This window comes from Lepus europaeus, unplaced genomic scaffold, assembly GCF_033115175.1.
Source record: "Lepus europaeus isolate LE1 unplaced genomic scaffold, mLepTim1.pri SCAFFOLD_3_1, whole genome shotgun sequence".
NCBI classification, from domain to species: domain Eukaryota; kingdom Metazoa; phylum Chordata; class Mammalia; order Lagomorpha; family Leporidae; genus Lepus; species Lepus europaeus.
The window spans coordinates 15,763,894-15,789,542 of record NW_026909276.1 but is presented as its reverse complement, the minus strand read 5'-3'; the positions used below and the strand labels follow the sequence as shown (position 1 = coordinate 15,789,542).

Below are 25,649 nucleotides of genomic sequence, written 5' to 3'. Positions count from 1 at the left end.
GACTGTTAACTTCCCATTAGAGTTGTAATTGTGCTGCTCATTCTAACACTTAGGAATGATCTTTCTTCCTAACGTTCCTCTATTAACTGGACACCTACACTCTAATAACCAGAGGTAATTAGGAAAAAAATCTCATGAGCACATTGTGTGGGATTAAACAGAAACTTTAATTTTAGTTCTAAAGAGCAAAAGGCTAGTATATGCCAAGGTAATCTGATGTAAAGATGAAGAAAATGATCATAATGGGCAAAGAGTACACAGAAACATCTCAAACAATCTGGAATTATGTCAGTGTACTACATTTTGGTGAGGATCAAAGATGTAGTTAAAAAAGAGACCAAAGAGTAAGAAGAGTTACTGACTTTGTAAAACAAAGACAGTGATCTTGTGATGAAGAAATTAATGTTTTAAACAATTCAACCATAATTCCAAGTTCTGATATTTGCATTTTAGATATGAAAATGAGGCTTATATATATATATATATATACATATATATATATATATATGTATAGGCACACACACACACACACACATATATATATATATATTTAAAGATTTATTTGTTTTGAAAGTTAGAGAGTGAGGGAGAGACAAAGCGGTAGTTCTTCCATTTGCTGGTTAACTCCCTAGATAGACACTATGGCCAGCACTAGGCCAGGCTGAAGTCAAGAGCTAAGAGCTTCATCTAGGTCTCCCACATGGGTGGGTCATGGCCAAATGAGCCATTTTCTGTTGCTTTTCCCAGGTCAGTAACAGGGGGCTGTATTGGAAGCATAATAGCTGGGACATGAACCAGTGCCCATATGCGATTCTGGCATTTCAGGTAGTAGCTTTATCCACTATGTCACAACGACAGCCCCACAAAAATATTTTTAAGTTTCTAACATCATAAGAATTTTTATTTGAAAATAACATATTCTCATATAAATCACATTATGTGTCTATGCCCTATATTCTTGACCTTAAATTCCAATCAGGATCAAATCTTGTTAAGGTAAGAAAGTAGACCATGGAATTATTGGGATGACCTCAATGGGGATTCCCTTATGCCACTAATCCCTGACACTCTGAATCTTTCCTGAAATCAGCGATCACAATGAAGTGACTGGCATAGCCTGCCACGATCTTTCCCTGAGTCAGGCAGCCTCTCTGGGTGTTGATCCAGGTCACTGAGGGTTAAACCATACAGCAGCATGTCCCTGGGAGACAAATCTTTCCCTTCTGCAGGGTTTGAGCAAATATACCGGTGACAAGAAGAAAAGTGAGGAGAGTGAAACACCTCAGATATGCTTTTGTCTCCACAGCTGAGAGTGAAACAGGAGCAACTAAATCTTGTCTGTATTCCCACTTCCTCCCAGGCTGCGGGGCCAGGACCCACCAGCAGAGAGTGCTGAAGGCTTATTTCATGTCTCTTACTTCTTGTTATCATTGAAGGTGCCAGAAGTTATTTATCCTTAACTATTCCCTCTTACTGGGTCTAATGTGTTTAAACGATTATTGTTCATTCAAAATGCACACTAATAGAAAACAATCAATAATATAATATTATACATTTGCTAATGATCTAAAAAAGGCTACCAATGACAAGGACAACAAATAATCATTGGTTTAACTTACAGTGACTTTTTTTTGTAAGACTTCTAATTAGAAGTTACAAACACTTTATCTTCAAGCTCCCCTTCAGACAATGTGGCTGTTGGGCCAGGAAGAACTGGTGGGGCAAGAAGCTGGGGAGCAACTGAAAGAGCGAATATGGAGAGGCTCAAAAGGAGAAAGTGGAGAAGCAGGAGGGAAGCCCGGCCCAGCCGAACAGTCTCCTCGGAGAAAAAAAAATGGCTACGCGAGAGGGGCTGGCATAGGGAATGGTGGCATCTGAGGAGGACACAGTCACTGCTGGTGAGGGCGCCCCTCACTCCCCCAGGCTCCAGGTGGTGAGGAGAGTGGCCCGGCCTACTGTGCAGCACCCAGCACTGCCATGGCCGCCCCCATAGCACAAAAAAAAAGGCGCGGGTTCAGCCTCTGCCTGGGCTCCACGTCAGGCTCGCCCCACTGTCTTCTAACTTTACCTCAGGACTTGGTGCCAAAGCGGCCTTCAGACAGGGTCCATGACTGGGAAGCAGCAAGCAGCGAGGCCCCACTCTTGTAGTAGGCAGGTGCAGGGAAGATACTGGAAAGGAGGACTGCCCCGGAGTGCCACCGGAGTCATAGGGACGGAGGCCTGTTAACTGTCAGCGTCTCTGACCCTGGTGCCATCGCTGCCCCTGTAACAGGGAAGAGGCCAACGTTCCTCTTCCCGGCTCAGTGTCGCCCCGGAGAAGGGCGGGTGAGTACACCATTGGCTCATGGGAGTGACTTGGTCCATCTGGGCCCCTGAGTGTGGGCCAGGGTTCGGACGGTGTGGCCCCTGGTACGCCTGGGCTGGAAGTGACCCAACCGAGGCCTTGGAGCGTCATAAAGCCTAGCAGACACTGTGGCTGTGATCCAAGCTCTGAGCCGAGGGCAGCGAGGAGGGACTGCTGGGCTCCGGGAGCCTCTACTGGGCCTCCCATCGCATGGATTTCTCAGGCGCTAAGGAAGCCTTGAGAAAAGAAGCGGGGACCCTTGCCCGCGTGCTGATTTGTGCAGCCTTGCCACAGAACAGAACGCCTGAGATCGGCAGTGGTTGCCGTCCTGGGTAGGTATGGGGACTTTTTGTTAGTTCCTGAATGCCGAGGTTTTTTTTTTGTTTTTTTGTTTTTTTTTTTTTTAAAGATTTATTTATATTGTTTGAAAGAGTTACACACAGAGAGAAGGAGAGGCAGAGAGAGAGAGAGAGAGGTCTTCCATCTGCTGATTCACTCCCCAGTTTGGCACAACAGCCTGAGCTTCACCAACATGAAGCCAGGAGCCAGGAGCTTCTTCCAGGTCTCCCACATGGGTGCAGCAGCCCAAGGACCTGGGCCATCTTCTATGCTTTCCCAGGCCATAGCAGAGAGCTGGATCAGAAGTGGAGCAGCTGGGTCTTGAACTGGGGCCCATATGGAATGCTGGCACTGCAGGGGCTTTACCCACTATACCACAATGCTGGGCTGGCCCCATTTCCTGGCTGCTGGTTTTTATTTCATCTTCGAAGACCCGATATTGTGTTACAGGTATTCCTTATACATCTCTGCCCTCTTCATTAGGATTGTCTCTTGTCTGGAAAGGTGCAGCAGGTTTTGATCTTAGACATGCAGGCCGCACCTGCCTTCATCCTCATGCTTTGTATGTCACAGAATCTATACCAATAGATTATTTCCCCTCTGTATTTTCTTCCACATTAGGAACAAGTACTGACTCCAAGACAGATGAACTAACTTTTTTTCCTTCAACACTTCCCATTGGAGCTTTTTATCAGCTTTCCCCACCCAACCTGTCCATAAACTTATAATATTTCTGTTTGATAGGAAATGCTTGAAACACACCTGTTTTCTCTTCCTGCTTTTTCTAACCTTGCAGAGTAGGGAAAAAAACTAGATTTGTGTAACTTCAGGGTGAAACATATATCCTGAGACTGAAGAGAGTCAACAGATGTTACTGTCAAATCATTTTCTGGTAAGATTGTTTTCCCTAATTTATATGCAAGGTGCCTAAGGTAACACAATATTTGTATCATGAATCCTTAAAAACAGCACTGCATTGTGCTTGTTTATTCAAAAGAATTAAGTTTTTAATATTAAGTAATTCTTCCAGATGTAATGTAAAACTTACATATGAATGAAGGGGTTTTGAGACTGCACTTGTACTAGATTTTAAGTAGATAATGTTTTTGTGTTACTTATAAGTTTCTGATTTCTTTCATGCAATACTAGCTGGGAATGAAGTCCTGTTACTTCCATTTTACTGAGGTGCTACAACTGACCCAGATGAGAAATGTGCCCATGTTACAGGTGTAATAAGTGAAAACATGGTTGTGATCTAACCCTTTGGAAATGTCTGTTCAGGCAACCAGCTGTATCAATTTACCCCATTTGTAACAGTGTTCAGATTTTCTTTTAAAAACTAGTTGTTTAATATTGAAAATATTGTCATGGATTCATAACCTTTATTTGCTTGCCCAACTCTTATTTCCCTGGAAGAAGATACACATGTATGCATGCACACAGATTATGCATAGTGTCAGCTGAAGTCAGCACTGCTGTGGGCCATTTGTTGTTGCTCTTGTGTTTTGATTAGAAGTCTTTTTAATGAGAACTTTAAAAAGGTTTGTGACACTTATTGTTTTATGGTAAAAAAAAAATACAAGTGGTATGGCAATGTGTGTGTTCCTGCTAAGAATCATCCAAGTTTTTGTTAGCAGTCTTTGAAATGAAAGAGTTTGACTAGGGAGTTACTTCAGAACTGCCAGGCTCCTAGAGGTTTCTAAAGCAGTAAGCATTGGGTGAGGCAGTGCATGTGCACTTCTTAGCATCACAGGTAATTCTGATGCACACTGATCTCATTCCAAACATCCATGACAAAAGATAGCAAAACTTTGGATGTTTCACCTTCTGAAATGCATCTGAGGAACTTTTAAAATCTTTGATCCTTTTTGGAAATTATGTATTGATAGAGAGGTCAGTGCTAAGTGATGATACATCCAACAATCCTCAGCCCTTTTACCCTCAAACCATACTGGAACCCTATGGGATGTGCTTTGTTTCTCTGAACCCTTAATACAGTACCTGGTGCAGAGTGAGTGTGAAGCGGATATGAATGCTTTTCCCAAGGACATTGTATGATGAGCGATATTTAATTGTTCCAATGTGTACAGATGAACTCAGTTAAAACATGGTTTGGTGACTTCCCTGAGCTAGGATGTAACCAGGGATTCCTTGCCCAGAGTTCAGTGGATTGACCCCTTTGTTCTCTCCATTGTACCAGTGATTCCCTGGGCAGATCTTTTTGACAACACTTACCAGGCTGTTCTATCATCAATCTGATTGATTTTTCTGTCAGCTTCTGAGCCAGAACTGTATTGTACCAATTTATTTTGCACAGAATAAACATTTTGCCATCAAATGTTATTTTAAATCTGTAAATAACAAATATTGAGTCAATGAAAATAAAATTTTGATTAGACAGTGGTTGTAGATGTGCTATATTTCTCAAATTATTATAAAACAGAAATTTTTACTTGTAAATGTTCTGATTTTGTGTGCATAAATAATATTTTTAATGTAAATTAATGACTGATAACTTTTGTAGTCTTAGATGGGAGATTTAACACCTTCATATGTATTTGTCTACAAGTTTATATCACTGTTCTGTAATAGTACATGTTTATTGCTATATGTAATAATCTTATCAGACATGTAATTTCTAGAATTGCATATGGCTGTAAAATAACTTTAAACCTCGACAATTTATAAATGTGAGGCTAGCAGTGACCTAGAAGTTTGGGGTGGGGTTCAACTAAGAATAGCTGTCCACAGGCAGGTCCTATGGTGACAGATAATAGAAACTTTATCCTGGACTGGAAGTTTGTGTACACAAACATAACAAGTGAACATGGCTATCAAAATGATCCCAGGCATGGTGGACACAGGTCTGTTCATCAACATGGCTGAAAAAGTCTTCTTTGGGAAGCAGGAGGCTAAGTGAATGTGTGGGAGAAACCCTTCTGTTGACCCCATGAGGAGCAGATGTGTTCACCTCGATCTCCAGCCCACATTCAGGATGGACATGCCTTTCCTGGAGCCTTTGTGTGGGTGGAGGGACTAAATCCAATCTTCTGTAGTACTGTTACTATATGTCTTTATAAACAGAATTTTAAAGATACATATTTAACTATTAAAAATATTCAGTTTTAGTGGGAGACACAGCAGACTCATAGAATGGCAGATGTCCTAAATAGCACTCTGGCCTCAGAATCAGCCCTTAAGGCATTTGGATCTGGCTCAAGAGCCCATGAGAGTATTTTAGGCATGGAAAGCCAAGACACTTTGAAAAAAAAAAAAAGACCTAAATGAAAGATCTCTATGAGTGAGATCCCAGTGGAAAGAACAGGGCCATCAAAGAAGGAGGTACCTTTCTCTGAAGGGAGGAGAGAACTTCCACTTTGACTATGACCCTGTTGAAATAAGATTGATGTCAGCTAACCCTAAAGGCTTCCATAGCCTTGGCAACTCATGACTAGAGTCTAGGGAGATTACTGACGCCATAAACAAGAGTGTCAAATTGTTAAATCAACAACAGGAGTCACTGTGTACTTACGTCTCATATGGGATCTGTCCTTAATGTGTTGTCCAATGTGAAGTAATGCTATAACTAGTACTGAAACAGTATTATTACACCTTGTGTTTCTGTGTGCGTGCAAACTGATGAAATCTTTACTTAGTATATACTGAATCAATCTTCTTTATATAAAGATAATTGAAAATGAAATAAAAAACTTGGTGTTAAATTGGAAATTGCATAGAAAATTAATCAATTTTTTAAAAAAAAATCATGTAGGATCTCTGTCCTTAATGTGCTGTACATTTTGATTTAATGCTATAACTAGTACTCCAACAGTATGTTTCACTTTGTGTTGCTATGTGGGGGCAAATTGTTGAAATCTTTACTTAATATATACTAAACTGATCTTCTGTATATAAAGAGAACTGAAAATGAATCTTGATGTGAATGGAAGGGGAGAGGGAGTGGGAAAGGGGAGGGTTGCGGGTGGGAGGGAAGTTATGGATGGGGGAGCCATTGTAATCCATAAGCTGTACTTTGGAAATTTATATTCATTAAATAAAAGTCTAAAAAAATTCAGTTTTTATATAAAGCAGAGTTTGATTTCATGGTTTGTCTGAAATATTTACCAAAAAATAAAAATAAAAATAATAGGGCAAAAAGGGGAAAGACTATCTCTAAAACCTTTGACTTGAGCCTGCTGGGTAAGCTTCTGAATATTGGGTTTGCTGAGAAATGAATATCAGAGTTTTTCTTGAAGCTGATAACATGAAGGACCTGGCCAGCAGTGATCTCCTGATGCCTAACAGGATGCTTTGTTTACTTTTCTGCCATTATCTGTTGTGTTTTTAGTCTGTTCTCATTGTAATCATGCACAATACAGTTACTTATGAAGATCAAGTTTACAAAGTCTGCTGAGTGGAGCAGTGTGACATGTAGTGACTCAGAATGTAAACTCTCAGGGGCAAATGTGGTAGTACCTTTGCTCAGATCAGGGAGTTGTTCAAATCCCTCATTTTTGAAGAAGTTGGCCAGAAATACTTGCCAATGCTGTCAGAGCGCTACTGCAAAATGTGAAATATTTGTTTTTTAAATAATTTTCTTTTTGTTGTTAATTGTTTTGCTGTTCCTTTATTATCATTGGCATGGTTTGGCATCAGATGTCATCATGTCTTTATATTCTTTGAAGATTCAAATAAAAAGTGTGGTGCCAAGAGAAGAAATACAAAATAAAATTCAAAGATAAGATTAGTAATATTTTTATGAGAATAATGGTATCAGTGACTCAACTTTGACAAGAAATGTATAAAAGTTTTATTATTTGATGAGATCCTTCAAGGTATGCTCGGCAGAGAACCTGGAAAACTTTCTTTAAAGCACTGCTGCTGTGAGGGGATGATTGGGTTACAGAAAAAAAGTATTCCAACCACTGGTTGGACTTCATCATCCAAGTGCAATTTGCTAGAATAAACAGTGCAGGAAAAGGAAAAGCTAGAACATGGCTGTGCCTGAGATTGAGCTAATAATTGCCCCACACTCAAGTATTTGCAGCACAAAGTAGTCACTGTAGACTGTCATCATTTCTTCTTTGTAGTTTCTCCTGCATCATTTAACTGAGTAAAGCACTAGTATCCCACAGTTCACTCCATACATTTATTTTTTAAAGTTGTACAGTTTATTAATTCTTATGAAAAATTCACAAAATCACCATAAAGTCAATACAAAATCTTTACTCCTTCAGCTTTTTGCCAGCACTAACATTGGATTTGGCAGTTCCCCTGAACTTCTTCAATGTGTTGTTACACTCCTGTTGCTGTTGTGTTGAGTCTTTTTCTTCTCATACAGGCTACGTCTTGCAAGTCAATGTTTGATTTCATTTTTTTAACATAATCCAAGGAATCATAAATCATACCAAAGACCATTGTCTTGCCACCGCCAAAATGGGTTCTAAAACCAAATACAAAGATGAAATCAGGAGTTGTCTAGCACATTTTGGCTAGTTTTTCCCAAATCTCTGTGGAACAGATGCCTTCCCAGAGTGGAGCATGTCAATGACCATTTGTTCCCTCTGAAGTGGTTGGTTAGTCATGAACTTCCTGGTACAAATAGTACCGTGTCATTCATTATGTCAGCTGATCACTACAAAAAGAAAAATGCTACTATATTGCTATAAATCTCAAATAAAATGTAATTCAATTCAACTGAGACAAAAGGTATAAAGAGTGATACCTGGGGCTGGCACTGTGGTGTAGCAGTTTAAAGCCCTGGCCTGAAGTGCTGGCATCCCATATGGTTGCCAATTCTAGTTTCGGCTGCTCCTCTTCTGATCCAGCTCTCTGCTGTGGCCTGGGAAAGCAGTAGAAGATGGCCCAAGTGCTTGGGCCCCTGTGCCCATGTGGGAGACCCAGAAGAAGTTCCTGGCTCCTAGCTTTGGATCAGCTCAGCTCCAGCAGTTGCAGCCATCTAGGGAGTGAACCAGCAGATGGAAGACCTCTCTCTATGTCTCTACCTCTCTCTGTAACTCTGTCTTTCAAACAAATAAAATAAATCTTTAATAAAAGAGTGATACCTTATTCATAAAGTTACAGTCCACAAATAAGATAAAATAGCTGTGATTTTTTATATACTTTCACAGCAGTCTCATATTCACAAGAACTAATCTGATGAAAACAAGTTGATATTACAAAAACAATACTATGACAGATAAATGTGGAATGTTCTTACTGTGAATGAACAGATCAAACATGGTAAAAAGTTTTATAAAATAAGATTCTACTAGTTAACCTTCAAGTACTAAGAAAAAAATCTGTTGTTCCTCAAAACAAATTTTGTGCATGTTATAATCACTGATCAGCATGCAATATTGAAATTATGGCAAAAAATAGAATACATATATATAATTGTACTTTGGATAATTCATGGAAGAATGGAATTAAAGATGTGTTTTGAAATCCATTTATAATTTTAATAGCATAAATATTTCATACGAAATTCAAAAATTTGTTGTATACATGGATTTCAAAATTCCATTTCCGGGGCCAGCATTGTGGCATTGCAAATGGTGCCTACATAAAGAAATTGGGAAGACAAAAAATAAATGAGCTATCAATGCATCTCAAGGATTAAAAAAAAAACCCACAGCAAACCAAACCCAAAACCAGTAGGAGAAAGAAATAATTAAAATTAGAGAAGAAATTAACAAAATTGAAACAAAAATACAAAATATCAGCAAAATGAAGAGATGTTTTTTTGAAAAAATAAAACTGATACATCATTGGCTGCACTAGCAAAAAAAAGAAGACCCTAATTAATAAAATTAGACATGAAAGAGGGAATGTAACAAACACCATAGAAATAAAAGGAATCTTAAGAAATTACTACAAAGAGCTGTATGCCAACAAACTAGGAAGCCTAGAAGAAATGGATAGATTCCTAGACATATATGCAACCAACCGAAATTGAGCCATGAACACACAGAAAACCTAATCAGACCCATAACGAAGACAGAAATTGAATCATTAATAAAGGCTCTCCAAAAAAAGAAAAACCTAGGACTGGATGGCTTTACTGCTGAATTCTACCAGACATTTAAAGAAATAATTCCAATTCTTCTCAAGCTATTCAAAATAATTGAAAAGGAGGGAATTCTCCCAAGTTCTTTCTATGAAGCCAACATCACCTTAATCCCTAAACCTGAAAAAGACGCAACTGAGAAAGAGAACTACAGACCAATTTGCCATGAACACAAATGCAAAAATTCTGTACAAAACTCTAGCCAAACAAGTCCAACAACACATCAGAAAAATCATTTACCCCAACCAAGTGGTATTTATCTCTGGTATGCATGGATGATTCAATATTAAAAAATCAGTAGGAGCCAAGATGGCATAATAAGAAGGGAGCTTACTGACAGTCCAGGAGAAGGCAGATTAATAAAAGTGAAGACAGTGTAGTCTCAGGGAAGAATTAGGAAAAAAACAACAGAGGAAACTCTTTTTTTTTTTAATTTTATTTCTTTCTTTATTTTTTTGACAGGCAGAGTGGACAGTGAAAGAGAGAGACAGAGAGAAAGGTCTTCCTTTGCCATTGGTTCACCCTCCAATAGCCGCCGCGGTTGGCGCGCTGCGGCCGGTGCACCACGCTGTTCCAATGGCAGGATCCAGGTGCTTCTCCTGGTCTCCCATGGGGTGCAGGGCCCAAGCACTTGGGCCATCCTCCACTGCACTCCCTGGCCACAGCAGAGAGCTGGCCTGGAAGAGGGGCAACCGGGACAGAATCCGGAGCCCCGACCGGGACTAGAACCCGGTGTGCCAGCGCCGCAAGGCGGATGATTAGCCTGTTGAGCCACGGTGCCGGCCAGAGGAAACTCTTGTGTAATTAGAGGGACACAGTGGACCTACGTGGAGGGCACAAGTACCCACAGCTTGGGACTCTAGCTGTTGAGAGGCTCTGCACCAGCACTGGAAAGAGAGGTGAGATAAAACCAGTAGCCTGAGACACTGGCAGAAAAGTGGCAGGAAGAGCCTAAAGGGAACAAGGCTTGAAGCCACATGGGGAAAAAAAAACACCAGCTTAACTAGAGGAGAGAAAAAATAAAAGGGACAGTACGGACATGATTCTATCTCTCCAATCACCTTACAAAAGCCTAGGAGCCGATAGAGCAGGCACCATGTTGGACATATGTAACAGTTGTGCCAGCTTGGGGCTGCACCCAGCAATCAGCCAAACAGAAAAAACCTTACTCTGGTGGGGATTAATAACAGGAGACTAAGACCTAGTGAATGTGTGGAGCTTATGAGCTGGGACAGTGAAAAAAACCTGTGTGTGTGTGGTATAACTCACAGTGTGGCTGAGACTTGAGTAGTCTTAGTGGGAGATGCCACAAGCACGGACCACACTGGCTACCTGGTGAAAGACATTGCAGGGGAATCTGAGCTTACAGTGAGGACTGCACAGATCTTTTGTGTGGTCCTTGGGAAAGAGCAGATGAATATTGTACCAACAGGGGCTAGTGCTCAGGCACTGATTGCTACCAAGGAGAAGAGCTCAGCTGAGCAGAATCACTTCCCTTCTGAATAAAAAGAAAAAAAAAAGAGGGAGAGAAGATTTACCACACCAAACCTGGGTGTGTCACCTTTGGCACACCCTTAAGCCTGAAGAACTGAACAGTGCTCTCTGGCCACACCTATCACAAGCCTCTAGAGATTTATGAAAAGCAGATAGTCCACTTAAACTAGACATAGTATAATGAAAAAAGCCACCACAGCAAGAGAAAAAAGAAGAAACCAAAGAATATATCCACAATGCCAAAGAACAAACACAAAAACCAAGGAAATAAGAAAAAGGAAGACATCATGAAGCTCCCAAAACATGACACTTCAATACAAGAATATGAAGATGATGAGATAGAAGAAATGGAATATACAGAATTCAAAAAATTTATGATGAGAACATTTAGAAGTTATCAAAAACAAATGCAGTGGCCAGCATTGTGGCTCAATAGGCTAATCCTCTGCCTGCAGTGCCAGCACACTGGGTTATAGTCCCAGTTGGGGTGCTGGATTCTGTCCCAGTTGCCCTTCTTCCAGTCCAGCTCTCTGCTGTGGCCCGGGAGTGCAGTAGAGGATGGCCCAAGTGCTTGGGCCCTGCACCCCATGGGAGACAAGAATAAGCACCTGGCTCCTGCCAGATCAGTGTGGTGTGCTGGCTGTAGCTCACAGGCCACAGTGGCCATTGGAGGGTGAACCAATGGCAAAGGAAGAATTTTCTCCCTGACGCTCTCTCTCACTTACTGTCCACACTGCCTGTCAAAAAAATGAAAAACAAATGCATGAACTACAGAAATTCATTCAGGACAGGACAGAAAATCTCTCTCATGAAAATGAAATCTTAATGAGGAATCAAAATGAAATGAGGAATTTAATAGAACATGAAATTGAGATACTGAAGAGAAATCAAAATGAAATGAAGAATTCAATAGAACAAATGAAAAACACATTTGAGAACCTTAGAAACAGAATCAGTGAGGTAGAAGAGAAAATATCAGACCTAGAAGACAGAGCACAGGAAGGAATACAGTTAAACCAAAGAAAAGAAGAGGAAATTAGAAATCTAAAAAATATTGTTGGGAGTCTACAGGGTACTATTAAAAAACCCAAAATTTTGGTTCTAGGAGTTCCTGAAGGAATGGAGAGAGAGAAAGGATTAGAAGGCCTTTTTAGTGAGATACTAGCAGAAAAATTCCTGGGTTTGGAGAAGGAAAAAAGCATCCAAGTACAAGAAGCACATAGAACCCCCAATAAACAAGACCCAAAAGGATCCTCACCATGACACATTGTAATTAAACTAACCACAGTGAAGCAGAAAGAAAAGATTCTAAAATGTTCAAGAGAGAAATGTCAGATTACTCTCACAGGATCTCCAATTAGACTCACAGCTGACTTCTCATCAGAAACCTACAGACTAGGAGGGAATGGCAAGATATAGCCCAGGTACTAAGAGAAAAAAACTGCCAGCCCAGAATATTATATCCTGCAAAGCTCTCATTTGTGAATGAAGATAAAATAAAGACCTTTCATAGCAAACAGAAATTGAAAGAATTTGTCACCACTTGTCCAGCCCTGCAAAAGATGCTTAAAGATGTGTTACACACAGAAACAAGGCCATCAATATGACAGAAGGTAAAGGAAAAAAATCTTCCAATAAAAGATCACAGGAAGTTCAAAGCACATATTAGAAATATCTTTGAAAAATTGCAGGGCAAAGTCACTACTTATCCATAGTCACATTGAATGTAATGGCCTCTACTCTCCAGTTAAAAGATACAGACTGGCTGAATGGATTAAAAAACAAAACCCATATATTTTCTGCTTACAAGAAACATGTATTTCCAACAAAGATGCATGCAGACTGAAAGTGAAAGGTTGGAAAAAGATATTCCATGCCAACAGAAACCAAAAAAAGAGCTGGCATAACCATATTAATATCAGACAAAATAAACTTTAACACAAAAACTGTTAAGAGAGATAAAGAGGGTCACTATATAATGATTAAGGGATCAATTCAACAGAAGATGTAACTATTATAAATGTACATGCACCTGATTACAGGGCACCGGGTTATTTAAAAGATATATTAAGGAATTTAAAGGGAGACTTAGACTCCAATACAATAGTACTGGGGGACTTCAATACTCCACTTTCAGCAATAGACAGATCAACCTGACAGAAGATCAACAAGGAAACAGCAGATTTAATCGACACTATTGCCCAAATGGATCTAACAGATATCTACAGAACTTTTCATCCTACACTTGAAGAATACACATTTTTCTCAGCAGTAAATGGAACCTTCTCTAGGATTGACCACATACTAGGCCATAAAGCAAGTCTCAGCAAACTCAAAATAACTGAAATCATACCATGCATCTTCTCAGACCACAGTGGAATGAAGCTGGAAATTAGCAACTCAGGAATCCCCAGAGCATATGCAAACAAATGGAGACTGAACAACATGCTCCTGAATGAACAGTGAGTCACAGAAGAAATCAAAAGAGAAATCAAAAACTTTCTGGAAGTAAATGAGGATAACAACACAATATATCAAAACTTCTGGGATACAGCAAAAGCAGTGTTAAGAGGGAATTTTATAGCAATAGGAGCCTACATCAAGAAACTGGAAAGGCACCAAGTGGATGAGCTATCAATGTTTCTCAAAGATCTAGAAAAACTGCAGCAAACCAGACCCAAAACTAGTAGGAGAAGAGAAATAATTAAAATTAGAAAAGGAATCAACAGAATTGAATCCCAAAACACATTACAAACGATCAGCAAAATGAAGAGCTGTTTTTTTTTAATAAACGAAAATTGACACCCCATTGGCCCAACTAACTAAAAAAATAAAAGACCCAAATCAATAAAATCAGAGATGAAAAAGGGAATGTAACAACAGACACCACAGAAATAAAAAGAGTCATCAGAAATTACTACAAGGACTTGCCAGCAAACAGGGTAATCTATCAGAAATGGATAGATTCCTGGACACATACAACCTACCTAAATTGAACCATGAAGACACAGAAAATCTAAACACTCATAACTGAGACAGAAATTGAATCAGTATTAAAGGCCCTCCCAGCAAAGTCCAGGATTGGATGGATTCACTGCTGAATTCTACCAGACATTTAAAGAAGAACTAACTCCAATTCTTCTCAAACTATTCAGAACAAGTAAAAAAGAGGGAATCCTCTGAAATTATTTCTATGAAGCCAGGCTCACCTTAATTCCTAAACGTGAAAAAGATACAGCATCAAAAGAGAATTACAAAACAATTTCCCGGATCAACATAGATGCAAAAATCCTCAATAAAATTCTGGCCATTAGATTGCAACAACACGTCAGAAAGATCATCCACCCAGACCAAGTGGAATTTATCCCTGGTATGCAGGGATGGTTCAACATTTGCAAATCAATCAATATGATACACCACGTTAACAAACTGCATAAGAAAAACAATATGATTATCTCAATAGACTCAGAAAAGCATTTGATATAATCAACACCTTTTCATGATGAAAACTCTAAGCAAATTGGGTATAGAATGAACATTCCTCAATACAATCAAAGCAATTTATGAAAAACCCACGCCCAACATCCTATTGAATGGGGAAAAGTTGGAAGCATTTCCTCTGAGATCTGGTACCAGACAGGGATGCCCACTCTCACCACTGCTATTCAAATTATTACTGGAATTTTGAGCCAGGGCCATTAGACAAGAAAAAGAAATTAAAGGGATACAAATTGGGAAGGAAGAACTCAAACTATCCCTCTTTGCAGATGATATGATTCTTTATTTAGGGGATCCAAAGAACTCTACTAAGAGACTATTGGAACTCATAGAGGAGTTTGGCAAAGTAGCAGGATATAAAATCAATGCACAAAAATCAACAGCCTTTGTATACACAGGCAATGCCATGGCTGAGAAAGAACTTCTAAGATCAATCCCATTCACAAGCTACAAAAACAATCAAATACCTTGGAATAAACTTATCCAAGGACGTAAAAGATCTCTATGATGAAAATTACAAAACCTTAACGAAAGAAATAGAAGAGGATACCAAAAACTGGAAAAATCTTCCATGCTCATGGATTGGAAGAATCAATATCATCAAAAGCAATTTATACATTCAATGCAATACCAATCAAAATACCAAAGACATTCTTCTCAGATCTGGAAAAAATGATGCTGAAATTCATATGGAAGCACAGGAGACTTTGAATAGCTACAGTAATCTTGTACAACAAAAACAAAGCCAGAGGCATCACAATACCAGATTTCAGGACATACTACAGGGCAGTTGTTATCAAAACAGCATGGTACTGGTACAGAAACAGATGGATTAGACAATAGAACAGAATAGAAACATCAGAAATGAATCCAAACATCTACAGCCAACTTATATTTGATCAAGGATCTAAAACCAGCTCCTGGAACAAGGACAGTCTATTCAATAAACGGTGCTTGGAAAACTGGATTTCCACATGCAGAAGCATGAAGCAAGACCCCTGCCTTACACATTACACAAAAATCCACTCAAACATGGATAAAAGATCCAAATCTATGACCTGATACAATCAAATTATTAGAGAACATTGGAAAAACCCTGCAAGATATAGACAGCAGCAAAGACTTCTTGGAAAAGACCCCGGAGGCACAGGCAGTCAAAACCAAATTAACAATTGGGATTACATCAAATTGAGAAGTTTCTGTACTGCAAAAGTAACAGGAAAGTGAAGAGGCAACCGACAGAATGGGGAAAATATTTGCAAACGATGTAACAGATAAAGGATTAATAACCAGAATCTATAAAGAGATCAAGAAACTCCACAACAACAAAACAAACAACCCACTTAAGAAATGGGCCAAGGACCTCAATAGACATTTTTCAAAAGAGGAAATCCAAATAGCCAACAGACACATGAAAAAATGTTCAGGATCACTAGCAATCAGGGAAATGCAAATCAAACCACAATGAGGTTTCACCTCACCCCAGGTAGATTGGCTCACATACAGAAATCTACCAACAACAGATGTTGGCGAGGATGTGGGGTAAAAGGGGCACTAATCCACTGTTGGTGGAATGCAAACTGGTAAAGCCATTACGGAAGTCAGTTTCGAGATTGCTCAGAAACCTGAATATAACTCTACCATACAACCCAGCCATCCCACTCCTTGGAATTAACCCAAAGGAAATTAAATTGGTAAACAAGCTGTCTGCATCTCAATTTTTATTGCAGCTCAATTCACAATAGCTAGGACCTGGAACCAATTTAAATGTCCATCACCGGTAGACTGGATAAAGAAATTATGGGACATGTACTCTATAGAATACTATGCAGCAGTAAAAAACATTGAAATCTGGTCATTTACAACAAAATGGAGGAATCTGGAAAACATCATGCTGAGTGAAATAAGCCAGTCCCAAAGGGACAAATATCTTATGTTCTCCCTGATCAGTGACAACTAACTGAGCACCTAAAGGAAACCTGTTGAAGTGAAACTGATACTATGAGAAACAATGACTTTATCCGCCCTTGTACTGATTGTCGAGGAACAACTTACTACTTTATTACTCTTAGTATTTTTTTTGTTCTACTTAATACCATTGGTTGAACTCTTTAATTAACACACAATTATTATTAGGTGTTTAAATTTAACTGAAAAGTGATTCCTGTTAAATATGAGTGGGAATAAGAAACGGAGGAGATGTACAGTTCAGCACATGCTCAATCAGACTTACCCCTTATGGTAGAGTTAGAAACGTGCTAGGGGATTCCAATTCAATCCCATCAATGTACCAATGCCATGTCACTAGTCAAATTGATCAGCTTTAGTTCATAATTGATCACAATGATAGGATTAAGTGTCAAAGGGATCACATAAACAAGACTAGTGTCTGCTAATACTAACTGATATAATTAAAAAGGAGAGAATGATCCAACATGGGAAGCAGAATACACAGCAGACTCATAGAATGGCAGATGTCCTAAACAGCACTCTGGCCTCAGAATCAGCCCTGAAGGCATTCGGATCTGGCTAAAAAGCCCCATGAGAGTATTTCAGGCATGGAAAGCCAAGACACTGTCAAAAAAAAAAAACCTAAATGAAAGATCTCTGTGAGTGAGATCCCAGTTGAAAGAATGGGCCATTAAAGAAGGAGGTAACTTTCTCTGAAGGGAGGAGAGAACTTCCACTTTGACTATGAGCTTGTCTAAAAAAGATCAGAGTTGGTGAACTCAAGGGCATCCATAGCATTGGCAGCTCATGACAAGAGCCTCAGGTGATTACTGATGTCATAAATAAGAGTGTCAATTGTTAAATCAACAATAGGAGTCATTATGCCCTTACTCCCCATGTAGGATCTCTGTCCTTAATATGTTGTACTATGTGAATTAATGGTATAACTAGTACTCAAACAGTACTTTATACTTTGTGTTTCTGTGTGGGTGCAAATTGTTGAAATCTTTACTTAGTATATACTAAACTGATCTTCTGTACATAAAGATAATTGAAACTGAATCTTGATGTGAATGGGATGGGAGAGGGAGTGGGAGATGGGATGATTGCAGATGGGAGGGTATTTATGGGGGGCACTATAATCCAAAAGCTGTACTTTGGAAATTTATATTTATTAAATAAGTTTAAAAAAAAAACAGAGAACCCAAGATATGCTACGCATGAAGTTCTCATTTCCTAGCTCAGTTACTAAAACAGCAAAGAAGAAACTCTTGAATAGAATTAGACTCATATTCGCCCTACTACTTAGAACAATTTAAATACCTCAAGAAAAGCTAGAGGTCAGAATCAAATCACCCTGCTCTCTAAACTTTTAAGCTACAGGAGCTGACTGACAAACTGAGGAAGTTTCCAACTAAATGCAAACTGTAAAAAAAAGAAAAGTTGCAACATGGAAAATTACAATCAAATATGGGTTGAAAAACTCTAAGAGCAGAGTTCAAAAATCAAAGATCAAAACTTCTTGTCAACTTTTTCCTAACAGAAAACCTGGTTGTTTTAACATTAACATGTAGGACCAAATTCTATCTTCATGTCAATGTGCCTTTTGTATTAATGCTCAATTTCCAGAAACTCATGTGGCCAATTCCATGATAACCTCAGCCAATCTACCACAAATCTACAACACTTTATATTTTCCTCAGCTGATTGTCCTGTTTTGTTCCTCTTTCTCTGTGCCAAACACCATTGTACTTTAGGGCAAATATTACCTTTTCCTTTATTTAAAACATATCTCTTATATTCCATAACTTCACTAAAAGTATGTCTGTGTATCACAGTTTTTTAACCTTTTCTCTTAAATTTGGTTACCATATACTTGTTAGAATTATTCCTTATTCTAAGTAACTTAATTTCTAACAAAAGCTTAGTAAACAATTTTGAACTGACACACTTCAATAATTGATGAAAGCACAGTTACTTGTAGGTCCAGTGCCTTTTATATAATTTAAGATGTCAAGAGTTCATGAATTTACATTTAGGAGCATTTACCTCTTTCAGGGGTTAATCTGGTAATGCACAACTATAGTAAAAAGGGTGGTCCTTACTAGCACTTCTTGCAGGCTTATGCCAGGTACTTGGCTGAGGGATCTACACACCTTAAGCTTTTTGATCCTCATCACAGCTTTCTGGGGCTGTAACTATGGTTATCTCTACTTCTCAGTTAAGACATGACAAACATACCCTGATAAATTTCCTCTAGTCACAAGTGAGCATAAATTCTAACATGATAACAAGCTTCAGAATATTAAATAATATGAACTTACCATGTGTAAAATGTTTATGGAAAATATGTATCATGACAAAGCTATGCATGGATTATCAAAACATTTTTATACCAAAACAAACATACAATTTTTCTTCCCACAAACTTTTTCAAGTACAATAATGTAGCTCCCGGCATTATTTAAAGTATTTAGAAAAAAAAAAGCTGTCAATTAACAGATAACTCTTCCAAAGCCAAGAAACACTTCTTTAGTGAGCCAGAGTGTTCTGCCCCATTCAGTCCTACAAAGTGATCACAAGCCAAAAAATGTTTCATTCTCAGCCTAAGTCAAATTCTCCATTTTCTCAAACTCCTTATCAACCCAGTTTTCTTTCAGGTAAGCTCCTTCTTGAATCCCAATATCCTGGAGACCTTTCTTGAAGTTTCCTAATTAACACTGCACTCATGCTCCAGTCCTTTCAGAAAGGTCCCTCCTCCCAAATTCTCCTTTCCCCCACTTTTCCTAAGGATTTTCCATAGGCCCCATCTCACATATCCCATGAATCCCTGCTACAGCTCTTGCAAAAGTCATCTGCTTTCAGCAATAATATTCTTCCCTTTTCCTATCTATCCTTGGATGGAGACACACACAAATTACATGTTCTCCCCTCTCCCAGCTCTTTCAAGGCACCTAACCCTGTGGGGAAATTAGTTACATGATGGTGCCCAAAGGAAGTAAGGTGGGAAGAATCCAAAGTTGTTTACCACTAAAACTAATTGGATGCACAACATCAGGGGAGGTGACAAAACTAGTAACAAGTGTATAGACATATGGCTAGTCCTATAGAAATCCCCCCATAAAATGACCGTTTAAGTGATTGGTTGGTCCTTAGCCCTGCCCCAATGACTCTGCAGTTTTGTGCTATAAAAGGTTCTGTTTCGCAGGAAGTAAATGAGTCCTTGCTAGACTTGGCTCCCCGCTGCGTCTGATTGTCTCTGGGATCGGGAGGCTGGGGAATGGGCGAGCAGTGCACTTACCTTTCCTCGGACCCAGTCCATTCTTGTACGGGTGGACTAAGACCCAGCATAACCCTCCTCCAGAGTTTCCCTCCAGTGCTGTCAACCTTGGTCCTGAACTCTAAACCCTGACCTTTTTTCTCAGTCTTTCAAATCCAGAAGTGCTGGGGTTTTACTCTTTGTCAACAGCACACGACTTTCCCCCCAGGTCTACCTCCCATGCCGCCACACCCAAGTCTTCTCGGCCCCCTGATTCCCTGCAGAACCCCAGAGAAACTCAGTCCCCAATATCCCTTCTTCCCCTCCTGTCTCTGTGGCCCCTAATTCTCCTCTAGGTGCCCTTGGACCCCAGATTTCTCCCCATACCTGCGGCCCCTCTCTGCTGCAGTACAGAGGCCCACCTCACTGCCTCCAGGGCTTGGGGATCCTTTCCCTTAACCTTGGTGCCCCCAGGCTGCTGACAGCGTCAGTCCGGCCAGACTGACTCACCTGATGTTCCTGTCCAGGAGGAAGGCACAGGCGGCCAGGTTAAGCCAATGCCGAGCAGCATCTGAAACTCAGAGAGGAGCACGTCGTTGTTGAACTTCGGTATCACTTTCAGGTCCAGCTTCAGCCCCGTGTCCTCCAGGGCCCGGCCGACTCCAGTCTCCTCCTCCTCACGTCTGAGCCTCTGCTGCTGGGACCCTAAGAGGCCTGCTGCCAGCAGGTGCTGTGACTGCACTCCACTGAGGTAGGCCCCGGATCTGTCACTGCCTCAAAGATAAACTCAATCACCAGTGAGCTCCTCAGGCCAGCGCCGTAGCCGCCACCTCTGCTGCAGCCCCAGGCTCCCCTTGGCAGCCCCAGGCTTCCTCAGTGCACAGAAGCCTGAGGTCTAACTTCGCCCCCACCGCCGCTGGGACCACGCTCAAGGCCCGTTGTTTAACCACCGCGGCCGCCATCTTCCCACGCTCAACATTGCCTCCTCCCCACACTTCGCTTCCAATGCTGCAGCCTTGCCAGGATTCATGGCTGCCACTGTCGCAGCCGTCCCACTCTTTGGGGCCACCCTACTCTTCGTGCCTGCGGCTGCCGCCCCCACTCTGCAGGGCAGCCCCACTCTTCATGGACTCAGCCTCCGCCAACGTCCAGAATTCGTGGTTGCTACTTCTGCCGCTTGGTGATATCGCACCTGCTGCGTCACACGCCCGGCCCCGCCCCTTCCTCCTGGTCTCAGTCCTCCCCCTCCTACTTTCACTTTCACCTGTCCCGTGGACTCCATGGAGTTGACCCTCTGAGAGTTTTTTCCTTACCAGTGACCTGGGGGTATAGGGCCCTCTTCTGACATCTCTAAGTAGTAAACTTCTACTACTTCATAGATGTGGTTGAGTTGCCTTGACTCACACTGAATCTAACTTTACTGCTGGTCATAGTTCTCCTAGAGCGGCCACCTTGGTAGAAATAAGCTAGAAACAGATCAGACAAGTCTCAAGGGCATCTGGAAATCTTAATATGTGTCCTGTAGAAGGAATGCCTGGTCGTTGGCTGCACACTCCCCTGGGCCCTCCGTTCCCTCTGTGACGTGTCCTGCCTGGTGGCCATGGTTTTGTGTGAACTGCATGCTCCTAGACACGGCGTGCACTGCAATGTCACTAGATGATGGACAGTAACAGTCCCATCCTCTGATGGCCACTGTTGTATATGCAGTCTGTCAGTAACTGTCACGTTGGCACGTGGTGACTGTTTTCTTAGAAGTTCTGTAATGGAGGTTAATAGCTCCCAGGTGTGTGAGTATCCAGGCCATACTAATTGCGGTTGAGTGGTGGAAACCAGGCCCTCAGGGCACATGGCTTTCTGTAATTCTCTAATCATCTTCAATGTGTATATATATACTGTATTTATTTATTCTCAAATAAAAATTATGTTTAGAGACATCACAGAGAATAGGACAAGAATATCTGAATTGTTTGTTATAGCCTCCTTTAAGTCAGAAGTTTGTGTTGCTTGTGTTTAACTCCCAACTCTCCAATAAGAGTTTTTGAAGCTTCCGATTCTTTCTTCCATAGTGCAATGATAATTGATAAGATAAACAATCATAGTTTCAATTACATACATACATATTTAGAGATTTTTTTGAGTATGTATTTTTGGCACAATCCACTCTAATTGATCCTTCTAGCTGTTAAAATTTCTTGTTTCACAGTATAGTTAAGAGTGTTTCCCAACACAGATTTTCAACTCTTTCATGTTCATATTAGAGACAAAATATATTATAAAATCTCATTTTGTTGCAGTTATACTTCACAATAAAAACAATCTACACACTAATTGAATATCCCTATTTTGATTTTTTTATGTGTTTGTACATAAAGATTGAACTGACAACAAAGAAAACTAGGTTAAAGTAAATGTCAAAGGGGCCAGTGCTGTGGTGCAGTGGGTTAACACCCTGGCCTGAAGCACCAGCATCCTATATGGGCACCGGTTCAAAACCCAGCTGCTCCACTTCCAGTCCAGCTCTCTTCTGTGGCCTGGGGAAGGCAGTGGAGGATAGCCCAAGTCCTTGGGCCCTGCACCTGCATGGGAGACCAGGAAGAAGCACCTGGCTCCTGGCTTCGGATTGGTGCAGCACCAGCCATGGCATCCATTTGGGGAGTGAACCAGCAGATGGAAGACCTTTCTCTCTGTTTCTCCTTCTCACTGTCTATAACTCTCTCAAATAAACAAAATATTTCTTAAAAAAAGTAAATGTCAAAGCACATTGTCATGTTCTAGTATTTAACAATCTGAGTAAGAAAAGTTAATAAAATACATGTTCTTTTTAAATTACAATTGTTTGAAATATTAATTTTTAATAATATGCATATATGTGAACCTTTTGAGGACCCTCTTCCTACATACAGTGGTAGAGCAAAGCCTGAACATCTGCATATTGTAATAAAAGGGTAGAAGTAGCACTAATTAATTGTGATAAGAGGATAAAAGAAGCATGAAGCACTTTACTAAAGAGCCTGAGGTATAAGCTTCCAATGTTAAAAACTTGGAAAAGAGTGTTACTGGAGCCAGTATTGTGGTATAGCAGGTTAAGCCATTGCTTGCAAAGCCAGAGACCCATATGGGTGCTAGCTCCTTTGTGGCCACTCTACTTCTGATCCTTCTCCCACATGTGAGACCAGAATGAAACTCCTGGCTCCTGGCTTCAGTCTGGCCCAGCCCTGGCCATTGTGGCCATTTGTGGAGTGAACCAGCTGAGGGAGATTTCTATCTCTCTATGTCTCCCTATCACTCTATAAGTTTGCCTTTCAAATGCATAGATAAATAAATATTTTAAGAAGGAAAAGAGTGGCATTTTCAAACTCAATGACAAAAGGAGTTTGCATACATTTTATATGGTAGTTGATATGGCTGCATTATTGGCTGCACTTGTTAATTCTAAATCACTATACATACATTCTGAAGCAGAATTATTATGTGATGGGAATCAAGATTCTCACTGTTAAGGAGGGAGTAGAGATGATGAGTAGGGAAGAATGAAGCATGTAATATTGAACTAAATATATAGTATAAATTCATGTTTTCTTGATATAGATATTTTACCAAAAACAAGGAAAAGTTTCTCTCTGCTTGCAGACCAATATTTGAGTCAAGAACTGATGCATGAAAGCAGGTTAATTCAAGAAGCCAGAAATGTTGGGAGAAGGAGGATGTGATTGTCACCAAGACTATCGCAGCATCTCAGGGTAGCAGGATTGTCTCAGATGAGACCAGAATGGGGGAATCAGGACTAAGGGGCATCAATGATAGGCCCTGCTGCATGTTGGGCTCCGGCCAGAAAATAAGAAGGCTGCTCAGAGTCAAAGAGGTTAACTTTGAGCCTGTAGTCACAAATCCCAGCCTCTGGTCCTGCTGATTGGGGTAGGCTATATTACTTGGCAAATTCAGCTGACTTTCTCAAGACCATATTCTAAAATCCTCAAGCAGGCATAACTTGTTTCTTAAGCATAAGTCTAGTCACAAATACAACAGTTTTTACAAAGCAAAATGGAGTCATTTGGGCTACTATCACAGTTAAAATGCTGCATGTAAAATCTTTACTGCTATGTGTATTATGATGAAGAGTAAGATTCTGTTTTTTTTTATTTTATTTTATTTTATTTTATTTTAACTGGGGTATCTTTGAAGCCTCACCCAAGTGGCTTCTACTACTTTTCTACATCTAGGGAGGCTGTTAAGAAAACCCAAGTGTTCCTTCTTTGCACCAGTATGAGTTCAAGTCAAACACAGGGTCCTTATCCCAGCTCAAACTGTAACCCTTACAAAACCAGAAACAAATCTTCTTTCCCTGCTATTTCAAGTTATGTGTTTGAACCTCCTGGGAAGCCACTCTTCTCTCTACAGAAATTCATTTTGTGTGAAATAATACATAACAGATTCTCATAGTCTATGTGTGTGTGTGCACACATGGAATCATTGTTCTCAATATCCAAAGTTTGAGTGAGAGTCTTGTTTGTTTCTACACAATGGCAATAACATGTATCCACATAGGTTACTTAATATGGTTACTCCTGCTATTAGCTGAGTGGGCCTAAAAGTAACTTCTTCTCTGTAGCAGCATGCATACCTCATAATCTGATCCTCAGTTTTTATGCCATTCTCCAATTAAAGGCACCCAAATTCTTCAGATGAATGACTGAGTTAAGATGAGGCAAGTAATATACAAAATAAGCCAGGAACATCTTGCAGCACTAGAAGTAAAGAAGTGCTAAAAAGAAATGGTTGCGAGTATGGTCAAGGATTCAGAAACCAATTGAAAAATCTGATGGCCAAAGTCGGAATATGTCCATAAGAAAGTAAATGAAATATCATTGGAATATACCCAAGATATAAAATAGCTATCTATAAATCTACACTTACAGAAACAACTGGATGCATAAATACATATGATAGAGCATAAAAACCCTATGCAGAAGAGTTTAGAGATAATTTACATGTAAACTCTGCTCTCATGGAGAAGTTGTAGCATTCCAAACTGCTAGTGTAAGCTGTTCATAACAGCCTTCATCTAAAAGTAACAGATGTAGCCAGTGTTGTTGTGCAGCAAGGTAAGCTGCTGTGAGCAATGCTACCATCACATATTAGAGTAGTGATTTGATTCCCAGCTACTCCACTTCCAATCCAGCTTCCTGATAATATGCTTCCCAGGGTTGGGGATGGGAAAGGCAACAGAATATGGGTCAAGCATTTGGATTCCTGCAACAATGTAAGAGACCCTGGGTAGAGTTCTAGGCTATTGGCTTTAGCCCATAGTAACCTTGGCTGCTACAGGCATTTAGGGAGTGAATTATTTCTGCCGATTGCCAGGTTGGTCCAGCCACCCCTGTGTGTTGGCAGATAAAAATCTACTCAGGGGCACATTCAGGTAGAAAAAATGTGAGGGCCAGGGGACTGCAGATTCACAGGTCTGAGCCCTGCCTTTCAATGTTCATATACTTTTATTTGCTTTACATGGGTCAGGGTTGAGGGTCAGGTAGCCTAAACAATCTCTTGTGTAGGCATGTCTTGTTCCCTAGGGCTGTGGCCTTTTGCATGCTCTAGGTCAGCCTCTGCAGACACAAGTCTTGCCTGTTTCTCCCTGCCTCCAACCTTTCACATACATTTTAGAAAACCAAGAATTTGACAGAAGTGGTAGTTAATAG

General features: G+C 40.3%; 1 protein-coding gene and 1 pseudogene across 1 annotated transcript in view; both read right to left on the bottom strand.

The window, feature by feature from the left end:
* The window catches only part of LOC133755253 (sodium-dependent neutral amino acid transporter B(0)AT1-like), a 628,988-nt gene that overhangs the window by 548,297 nt on the left and 55,042 nt on the right, over nt 1-25,649 (bottom strand).
* On the bottom strand, nt 7,909-8,303 carry LOC133755142 (small ribosomal subunit protein eS24-like; annotated as a pseudogene).